General features: G+C 32.8%; 1 pseudogene; it reads left to right on the top strand.

Moving 5' to 3' along the window:
• The first annotated feature begins 210 nt into the window (after positions 1-210).
• On the top strand, positions 211-7348 carry LOC149570397 (putative prolyl 4-hydroxylase 7; annotated as a pseudogene).
• Positions 7349-10349: the final 3001 nt, after the last annotated feature.

The following is a 10349-nucleotide window of genomic DNA, read 5'->3' as shown; positions in this document are numbered from 1 at the left end:
TTTATGATAGTTTTACTGATATTCCTCTCATAATCTGATGTTTAGGATAAGGGAAAAGCACCTGCAATAACTATAGAGCCACTAACTACCCCTTCTAATGACGATATTGCAGAAACTCCCAATGTAACAATAATGTTGAACAAAAAAAATTTAAAAATTAATTTAGAAATAAAGAGAACTTTGGATGAAGCAAATATTCCATCCGAGCAGATGATGAAGAGGCTATTTGATTTGAAAGCGCAAGCTCGATATTATGAAGTAAGCAGTAATGAATCTTTAGTTATAACAAAAGTTCAATAAAGATTTATATTTTATAATCTATTATGTTGTGAAGTAAAATATGTAATATGTGTTCTTCTTATAGGATTTTTTTGCAATTGATCCAGAACCTGGTCAAGGACAATGTAGTGAGGGCATTAATAGCAGACCTCCAACTACCACTGGTAAAATAATCTTTTAGTTGACAAGTTACAAGGAATTTTTATTTTGAAAATTCAAAAAATTCTTAAGTTAACTCTTACTTTTATTATTTTAGAATGTCTTTGCTAATGATATATTGTTCAAGTCATCAAGTGCAGGGGACTCTTAGGAGGTTGACAGACATCCATACGAGATTACCAACTGCAATGTCGGCAACAAGGGGATGTCCAACTGGTAAATCCTTGTTTTGCTATATTTGGTTTTGTGTTAATTATGAGTTGATAATTTTTACTTTTATCTTGGGTGCATCACATAGTGGATTATTTTTTTTTGTGCTAGGAGATGCACCATCTACTACGCTAGAGACAGATCATAGTGCAAGTATTGGTGATAATTCACCATCATTTCCTCAATGATGAATTGATGCCTTTAAAATGTCCTAAGATTCTAGGTACTTTAAATAATTATTTTTTATATTGTAATATGCATTTACCTATTCATAAGAACCTTTGGATTGATTATCCCATGACATTTTTTGCAAGAAATGATACATTTTATAGGAAGCTTTATGACCTCACACTACAAATATCCGGGCCCACCATATGTATAAGGTGGAACATCATAAGTGAACTAATTTCATCCCACTATTTTTTTTTTCATATCATTAATTGGTGCAACATTTTTCCTTTCATTTAGGTCTTTTCTTTTACTAGTTATATCTAACAATTTTGTGTTTTTTCTTAAAAGGTGGAACTTTCAAGATCAAAAATTAAAAGATTAGCTCATCAAAGATTTAGAGCATGAGTTTGGTAAAAATATTTTTGATCATAAGAAAATGTTACAAAAAGCTTGCAAACATCTTAAGGTTGTGAGGGACTCATATAGAAAGAGTCTCATCCTAAACCTGAAGTACGAGCATCCTCCCTTTATTATAGTGAGAGAATGGAATGAGTTCATTTTGGATGCAAAGGAGAAAGGGGTAGATGATCGAAGAGAAAATACACCAACAAGTGCAAGAAGGTATGCAATAGTATTAACTACTAGTACATTAATGTAATAATGCACTAATTAGTACTGATCTTTATATCTATATCATCTAACATATTTCAAACTTTTAGTAGGTTGTAGGACACATCAAAGGCAACAAAGGCCAAGCTAGAAAAGGTTGGGCAGCACAAACTTGGCTCTAGGGGATATTCTAAAATCAAAGCATGAGTTGTAAGTAGCAATAAATGAATTGTAGAGAAAAAATATTTATAAAATGCAAATAATTTTGTTAATTAATAAAAAAATGCAAATAAAATGCAAGGTGCTGATTTTAATCTGGAGGCCACAAAAGAATACAAAAGAATTGCCTTCAATCAAGGCTAACTAGTTGTGGTTGAACACCTATAGCAAGCTTCCATTGCCCCAATCGAAAAGTCTCCTGCATCATGTGCACAGGTAAATATGCCAAAAAATATATTAGAAATTGAATACTTGAGCAACAATCTATTTGATAATAATGTGCATGACATTGCAATGTAGCCTGTTAATCATAACACAGATCATATGCCACATCATGAAGCCCCTGATGTGCCTCATACTGTCCATGGAGGTGCTCATTTTCTATTTAAAACTAATTATGTAATTATTAATACAATTTAACATATTTAATTGAACTTGGTGTAACCTTTTCGTGTATATTTTAGAGGATATAGATCAATCATGTCATGCTGATGAATGAGTGCCAGAGGATGTTCAGACTGATGAGTAGGTAGCTCATGTCACACATTCAGGTAACAAAAATCTGTGTTTTGTTCTTTTAAATTAATTTTTTGATCTATAGTTCTTTTAGTTAAATAAAAACTCATAATTCACTAATATAAAATTGTGTGAATTTAACTCATGAAGTACTTTTTATTTAAGCAGACCCCCCTTTGGTGCAGCAGCCTCATGATGTTCCTTAATGGATGAGGAGGAGACATGCATTAGAACTAGTAGAGGAAGGGGACGACGAGGACATTGATATCCCTCTTAGAAATTTCATGAAAAAAAAACAACAAAAAAGCCAAAAAGAAATGATTATTGTGTGTTAATGAATTTTATATGTTAATGACTTATTCATGAATGTTGGGTGTCAATGAATATTGTGCTAATGAATTATTCATGAATGAATTACTCTTGAATGTTGTATGTTAATGAATTTTATTTGTTAATGAATGTTATCATGTGATTATAATGATTGAATGTTATATTTTAAAAATGGATGAATGAATGAATGTTATTAAATGTTAATGGGGAATTTAGAGTGATGTTGGGGAGGGAGGGGCCAAATGAGCTTCCACCTTCACATGGTTGGCCTTGTTTAGTAGAGAATATTAAACTATTCTCGAAACCAAGTGAAGCTCAAACTTTAAAGATAAGCTTATAGTTAATAGTGAAAACCAATTAGCAAGTCCAAGTGAAGTTCTTCGTTACAGGTACCTTTTTAGTTTTTAAAGCATGATGTCATGTTTTAATATTGTGTAGTTATTTTCTTAAGTCAAAGTATTCTTTTACTAGAAGAAAATAATTTATGACTCATTTTCTAAACTAAAAGTATTAAATATTCAAAATTGTCTTATTTTCCACCCTCAATTTTCATATTAATGTGAGATGTTTTAAAATGACCATCTAAGAACTATACAATATCTGATTTAAAAAACCCTACATGTTCAAAATGTGGTGCTCTTTCTAATACATTTGTTGTCAATGCATTCCAAGAAAAGATTGGCCGTGATAAAGATTTTAAAGAAGCATTCCAAGCTCTTAAGGGAAGTCAATGTGATGTGTGATATGAAGGAACTGAAATCTTGGTGTGTATCTTTGTCTATTCTAGAAATATATATATTTTTCATTCACCTGTATCAACTAGGTCAGTTTCCAATTTCAATTTAAGCTAAAATTTGAGTAAAACTTTGGAGCTAATCAGTTCCAATGAAGACATTAAAAAAAATAGTTGATTGTTGCTAATATTAGGTTATCAATCTATTGAATATATTATATAGGAATATATAGAGGAGTTGAAAAATCTGCCCAAGACCAAAATACTTGATTTGTTTCACATAAACTATGCTCTTGTTGTCATTGTAAGCAATATACTCAACAATTTGTTGGTTCTTCATAATTTACCTACTCATCCACAGTTCCTTCCAATAATCCATTCATCATTTACAACTTCATAATATGTATTGTACTTGATGAAATTTTATTTGTTGAATCTTAATTATTTATCTAGTCATTCTTTATAACTTAACAATTGTATTTTCTATATCAGATTGGTGTTGGCCTAGTGGTATGCCAACAAATTGGTGGAATCAATGCTGTTATATTTTATGCCAAAGCAATCTTTGAGGCTTCTAGTGAGAAGCTATGTTAGGATATTAGATGTTTCTCTTTCATTTCTACTGATATAAATGTGTTCTTTTCTATTTTAGATGTAATATATTTGTTCTGATTAGATAAAATGGGATAGGGTTCAAACCCATACAATAGGGAAACAACAAGATCATAAAAAGTAATATCAATTTGAAACTATAGGTAGAAGCAATTCATAAGAGGTCAAAAGAATTTTGGACTTTAATGTAATATAATTAATTTGGACTTCGTTGTAGGCTATTCTTCGGGTTAGACAACATCAGTTGTGATTGCTATAGTTTAGGTGCCAACAATGGTCAATTTCAGATAAGGATATCTTATTTAGTTTCTCTTAATGATCAAACACATTTATCTTATTAATTAGAAAGTGGTGCTTGGCAGGTGCCAAAGATAGTAGTAGGTGCATTATTGATGGACGAATCTAGTAGGAGACCACTTCTAATGGTATGAGTTAGGTCCTAAATATAGACTATTATAAGGACATTTACTGTGTATTAATTTGAACAATAATAAAGAAAACTTTCTTTAGATTGTTGCAAGAGGAATATCAGTTGCCTTATTGTTGGATTGTCATTCTACATAATGGTAATTACACTTCCCTTTCATTATAACACTTTATGTCCACTAACTCAATTTAATGGGATTTAATTTCATTTACCTAATGCTCATGCAAAAGAAAGTAGCCATTTCTCTTGTTAAATCATCTAAGACTATAAAGGGAATGTCATTGTTGTGTCAATGTGTTTAAAAGAAAAATTTAGAGTTTTGAATAAGGGTTTAGTTCAGCTCAATTGTTTTTATAAATTAATTTTTGGTCATTTTGTTAAAACCCTTGTAGAGTAGGATAATATAAATCTATAACATTGTCTTATTTCTATAGGGGTTTGAAATTGAGAGGGGATCTTTATTTAGAGGCTTTTTTTTTGTAATATTTCTATTATGATTTAATTTTGTAGTTTTTTAGTCAAATTCATTGATCTATGTTTCACGAGTAGCGATTGGCACTAATCTATCTAGTAAAGCCCTAGGACTTTGACTGAGGGCACTCATCCTAGTACTACTTCAACTTAGAACTCACTTAACTATAGAATTTTGTCCATGGTTAAACCCACTTTGATTAATTTTTTAGCGAATTTAATTGTATGAAGTTTATTTATTCTAATTATATTTCATATCTATTATTGAAACAAAAGAAACATAAGAAACTAAAGTAAAGATCCCATCTTTTACAAAGTATGGAAACAAAATTAGACCTAAACCATGATCATAAAGAAAAAAAAAAATATAAAAACCTACAAGATGTAAAGAGATAATAAGAAGCACAATAATGAAATGAGCCTAAATGACATCCATGGATTAAAGAATTAAAGGAGGAGAGTGCATATGACAAGAGTAATTGGATCTAATCAAAAGGCAAACCCAATACTGAATGAGTGGTCATGAGTCCACTCCCATGAACCTAAGATGAGCTATCAAAATGAAATGAAAAAATCTACTTTAAGAAAATCCTAAATGGTGACTACTTGAATGAACAAGTGTCATACATGTATGGATGACCAATTAGAATTAAAATTGTAACTGTGATTAAATAAAATAAATATACTAACAAAATCTAGTATTAAGCACTACTACATTAACAAAGAATCAATCCCTAGCTTACTGGAGACCCCACCAAATTCCAAAGACTTGGAAGAAGCCTCTTGTTTAGTATGAATCATAATGTGTGAGTTGGTTAATTGTTTTTGTGTTTGTTTTTGTTTATTGTGACATTGGTTTTTTTTGGTTAATTTTATACTTTTCATTAGTTAAGCAGTCTAGTAAGGGGGCTAAGGTCTAACCTTTGCACTATTAAATATTTCCTTATAGTCGGGAATGTTAACTTCAGGAAAGAGACAAGTTAGAGAAATCAATCATGGCAGATAATGAATTAGGGAAGAGTATTATGAGTGAGATTTGAACAAGCTCAGGAATGTTCTTAAATAAATCTTAGGTATGTTGGGCTCATCCATCAATCAAAGCCTGATTTTAAAATGTAGAAAAACATGAGACTATTCATTATAAATTAGTTGGATGAAATTTTAAGCAGGCACTTGGGCTTTACTAAACATCCATATTATATATTATATTGATTAAGATCATGTAATAAGTAGATCTTTCCTAGCTTACATTTAGTCCTCTACAAAAGTTTTTCATTAGCATTGCTTGTACATTTTTATTAGGATGACATTGTTGCAAGGATTGAAGATAGAATAGTAGCCTTGGACCTTTCTTCCAAAAGGTAATAACATGTTGAAAAATGGTAGTAACCTAAGTCTAATTCATGATGTATTGGTAAATATTCTTTTAGAGAACTTGTATCACTCTAATGATGATTACAAAATGTTGTTCCATTTTTATAACATTGTAAATTCTTGTACAACTTATGAAAAAAGAAATTCATTAACTAGTTTCATTGAATGTAATTTTATTGGTTTAGGCTAGGCCCTTGCCACTTTATTTAACCAAGATTTCCATCATGAAGTGAACTCATTAAAATGTAAGCCATAATTTTTCCAATACTATAAAAGATCTTGTTTGTAAATTTATTTCATTAATATTTCTTTTATTGGTGTTTTTAGAGAATGGCGAGGCAATACGGATTTTACATTATGAAAATGGCCAGAAATATGAACCTCATGTTGATTTTTTCCATGATAAGTTTAACAAAGAGGTGGGTGGTCATAGAACTGCCACAGTGCTCATGTATTTATCAGATGTGATCAAGGGGGGTAAGACTATTTTTCCCTATTCAAAGGTTAGTTTCTTTGCATCAAACACCCACTTTATGTGGTTAATCCATATCCTAAAATGTAAGTGAGCTCTTATAAATATTATTTAGTTATCTTTGTTGAGTAGTCATGAAAGTGATGACCAATTAAAAGACAATTCTTGGTCAGAATGTGCCAAAGGTGGATATTTAGGTATAAATACTTTGGAATTATTTTTGTTTTCCAAATTAACATTGACTAAGAATTCATGTTTACATTTAATAATCTTAAGGGTGAAATATGAAGTGAAGCTTATATTCTTTATTTTTATCAATATAATTTATTTTCTAATTCATAGTCAAAACTAAAATGATCTATGAGATGATTGTAGTACAAGTGAAAAATGAAATTCATGTTGTTTTTTTAATACAGTAAAGCCAAGAAAAGGTGATGCTATTATGTTCTTCAATCTTCTACCAAATGGGATAGCTGACGAAAATAGTCTACATGGAAGTTGTCCTTTTATAGAAGGAGAGAAGTGGTTTGCTACAAAATGGATACATGTGAAGGCATATGACTTCATTAAAATGGGCACTTCTGATGAATGCATTGATGAAAATGATGATTGTGCTAAGTGGGCTATTGCTAGAGAATGCATGAACAACCCCACCTATATGATTGGCTCTCAACATTTTGTTTGGATACAAATTTACCCCCTGCCTCAACATCTTTCATTTCCTAAATATTCCAACATGTACAACAAAGTTGAGAAAGATCGTTAGAAACAAACTAGTACACAACTTCTAGTCCACATCAATAATAGGTAGACAATACACCCACCATTTGGGGAGGTGAGTGAGAGTCTACATACTAATTTTTTCCACCTTTAGACAATTTCAAGCCTTAAGTTCAGTAGGGTCCCAACTGTATATGAGCAATGTTAGTATGCTAATAGAAACCAAATTTAAATAAAGCTTCTACAAACTAAACAAAATTCATAAACTTCAAAATAGACTAAGATGAGCTCTTAATTGAGAATATGAGCCATTAATGGGCTCTCTCAATGAGAAGCTCTCTTGTTGAGTAGCTTTGTCTAAATAGATAGGATGTATGCTCAAGCTTTATGCTTCAAAAAGGGCTTCAAATGGAGTTGGAATTTGGGTGTGAGTGTATGGTTTTGATGTAAAATGGCTTCTTAAATGGCATTATGACTTTACTTCATGGATTGTGTTAAAATGGCTTGGGAGAGGATTCTTTAAATGGGCAAAGGGCTTGAGGGATCATGGGCTAGGATGCAAGGATGGGGAAAAGCTCATGGAGGGCTCCGATTGCATGAGAGGAGAGCACATGGATTGTGCTTCCTTGTAGCCAATCAGGGAGTGACACATGTCACAAGGTGAGAGGATGGAGGAAAGGGGAAGGATGAGTCAGCAAAGGAGGCTCAAGGGATAAAATCTTCATAAAGACCCTTATAATGGCTTGTAAGATCAAAGAAAGGGCTTTGAAAGAGTCATTTATGGCCTAATGGGCTTCATAAAGTTTTATGGTTGGGATATTTTGAGGGAGATGAGAGGAATTTCTACTTGGGCTTGATTAGGAAGGTTTTAAGCTTGCTTAGGCTTGTGCAAATGATTAGAGGATGGATTAGGATGGTTTAGGATTAGCTTAGGGATAGGCAAGTGGATGGCATTTAATGAGGGTGGGTGAAGAAGGAGATATTTGTTAACTTTGGCTTGGGTCAGTAAGTTTTAACCCATGTCTAGGGAATGTGACAAGGTTAGGAGGGGATTAGGATTAGGTTTAAAGACATCTTCTAGAAGAGTCTATACTTTGGATGAGGATAAAGACTTTCTAGAATAGTCTAGAACTTCCTAGGATGAGGATGAAGACTTTCTAGAAGAGTCTAGAACTTCTTAGGATGAGGATAAATTAGATTTTTAGGAAATAAATAAAGTTTTATTTATTTCAAGGGTTTGGGTTGAGGAGATATTTATTAAAAAAAAATTAATAAACATGAGGATTAATATTTAATCTTAATTAAATATTTTGAGTTGGGATTAGGGGGTAGGAAATGATGGGATTAGCCTTTAATCAAAATTAAAGAAGGATTAGAAGATTTTGGAAGAGGTTAGTGGTCTTAAGGAAATTGGCCAAATTTTGGGCAAAAAATAAATTTTTTATTTATTTTGGGTTTTTTGGTCAATTTATTAATTAAATAATTAATAAATAAAGAAATAATGTTTAAATAAGATTTAAACATTTTTGGGAGGGATTCCTTAATTAAATATTTTTAATTAAGATAAAGGGATTTAATGGCATAAAAATAAATTAATTAATTAATAAATGATGATGTCATCAAGAATATTTTTTTAGAAAATAAAAATATTATTTTCTAAAGGATTTTTAGGTGTCTACATTTTTCCCCTCTTTGATGAGATGCCACAAGTGGCATGGCATCAAAGATAAGAAAATAAGATGCCCAAGGCTAGAGCAGAAGAGGAGAGAATGGACTGCAAGATGCCCCCTCAAGAAGGCGGCGAGGAGAGAAAGCGAGGCTCGACAACTTCTTGAAAAGTACAAGAATTCGAGATGAGCAAGAAGACTCAGATTGGCTTAAGAGAAGAGGTTTAATTAGCTCAAACTCTCACTATGGGAGAATGATAAAGGGAGAATCAGAGGCACAAGAGGAAGCAAGCTTAAGATCTCAGGGATTACAAAGGATCAAGGAGCAGAGCGCTATAAAAGGAATCCAAGACGGGGAGATGGATGAGGGGATTAAAAAGCTGATGCAACAGGATTTCAAAGAGTTAGATTGGTGGAAGATGGGTTTCAGAGATCCCTAGGACTAGGATTGTGGATCTCGAAAGATGAGGCTTGGTGGATTGATTTGGATTGGTGGATCCCTAAGACTAGGATTGTGGATCCCTAAAGCTAAAGGTGAGGAGTGATTCAAAGAGATACTGATGCATAAGCTGGGGTAGGAGAGGTGGATGCTGGATATGGATGGGGGATAATGGAGATGAAGGGAAACCATTGAAGCTTTTTTGAGCAGGGGTATACTTCAAAGAGAAGTACCACCATGTAGTTGAGCATTAGATTTGCTATAGGACTGTTGGTTAATTGCCAAGGTTACCAAGAACATCAAGGCCGTGTCACCAACCATCTAGAGGACTGACAGACTAACTTGAAACAAACACACAAGGATTGCCCCAGCATCACACATGAAACTCGGAGGAAATAGTGTGAAACTGACACTAGATAACCCATAAGCAAAAAAGAAACAAATGAAAGACTTGATCAAAACTGTACACTCAGAGTGCCCCATTCGTAGCATACCATGATATGGAAGATTGTGGCAACCTTGAGGAGGGAACAAAAAGATTGCTTGGAAAAGATACTTCAAGACCCAAAAGGGAAGATTCCAAATCAAAAGAAAGTGAAAATCCAAAAGAGAACCATTTGCCAACGAGATGGGTAGGACAAGGTACTAACAGACCAAGATCAGACATGAGGAAAGCTATATCCTACAAGGATCTATCGGAGAGCACCTAAGTTGATGGATCTGGGTGAGTGATGCATCTAGCAAGCTGAACTAAGAAGGATAACACTTTGGTGACAGGAGATCTAGCTAAAGGATGCATTGGAATAGCTAACCAAGATGTGCGATGTGTGCAAGATGCTGATCAAGGAGGAACTGACACAAAAGCTGGATAGATACAATGGTACTAAGCTAAAGAGGATGTACAAGCTGATGGACCAAGATATTTACAAGTTGAAGCTAAC

The sequence above is a fragment of the Cupressus sempervirens genome, chromosome 3 (genome assembly GCF_028749045.1).
Source record: "Cupressus sempervirens isolate cs-2001-9-10 chromosome 3, ASM2874904v1, whole genome shotgun sequence".
NCBI classification, from domain to species: Eukaryota; Viridiplantae; Streptophyta; class Pinopsida; order Cupressales; family Cupressaceae; genus Cupressus; species Cupressus sempervirens.
This window is presented reverse-complemented; position numbering and strand designations above follow the sequence as displayed.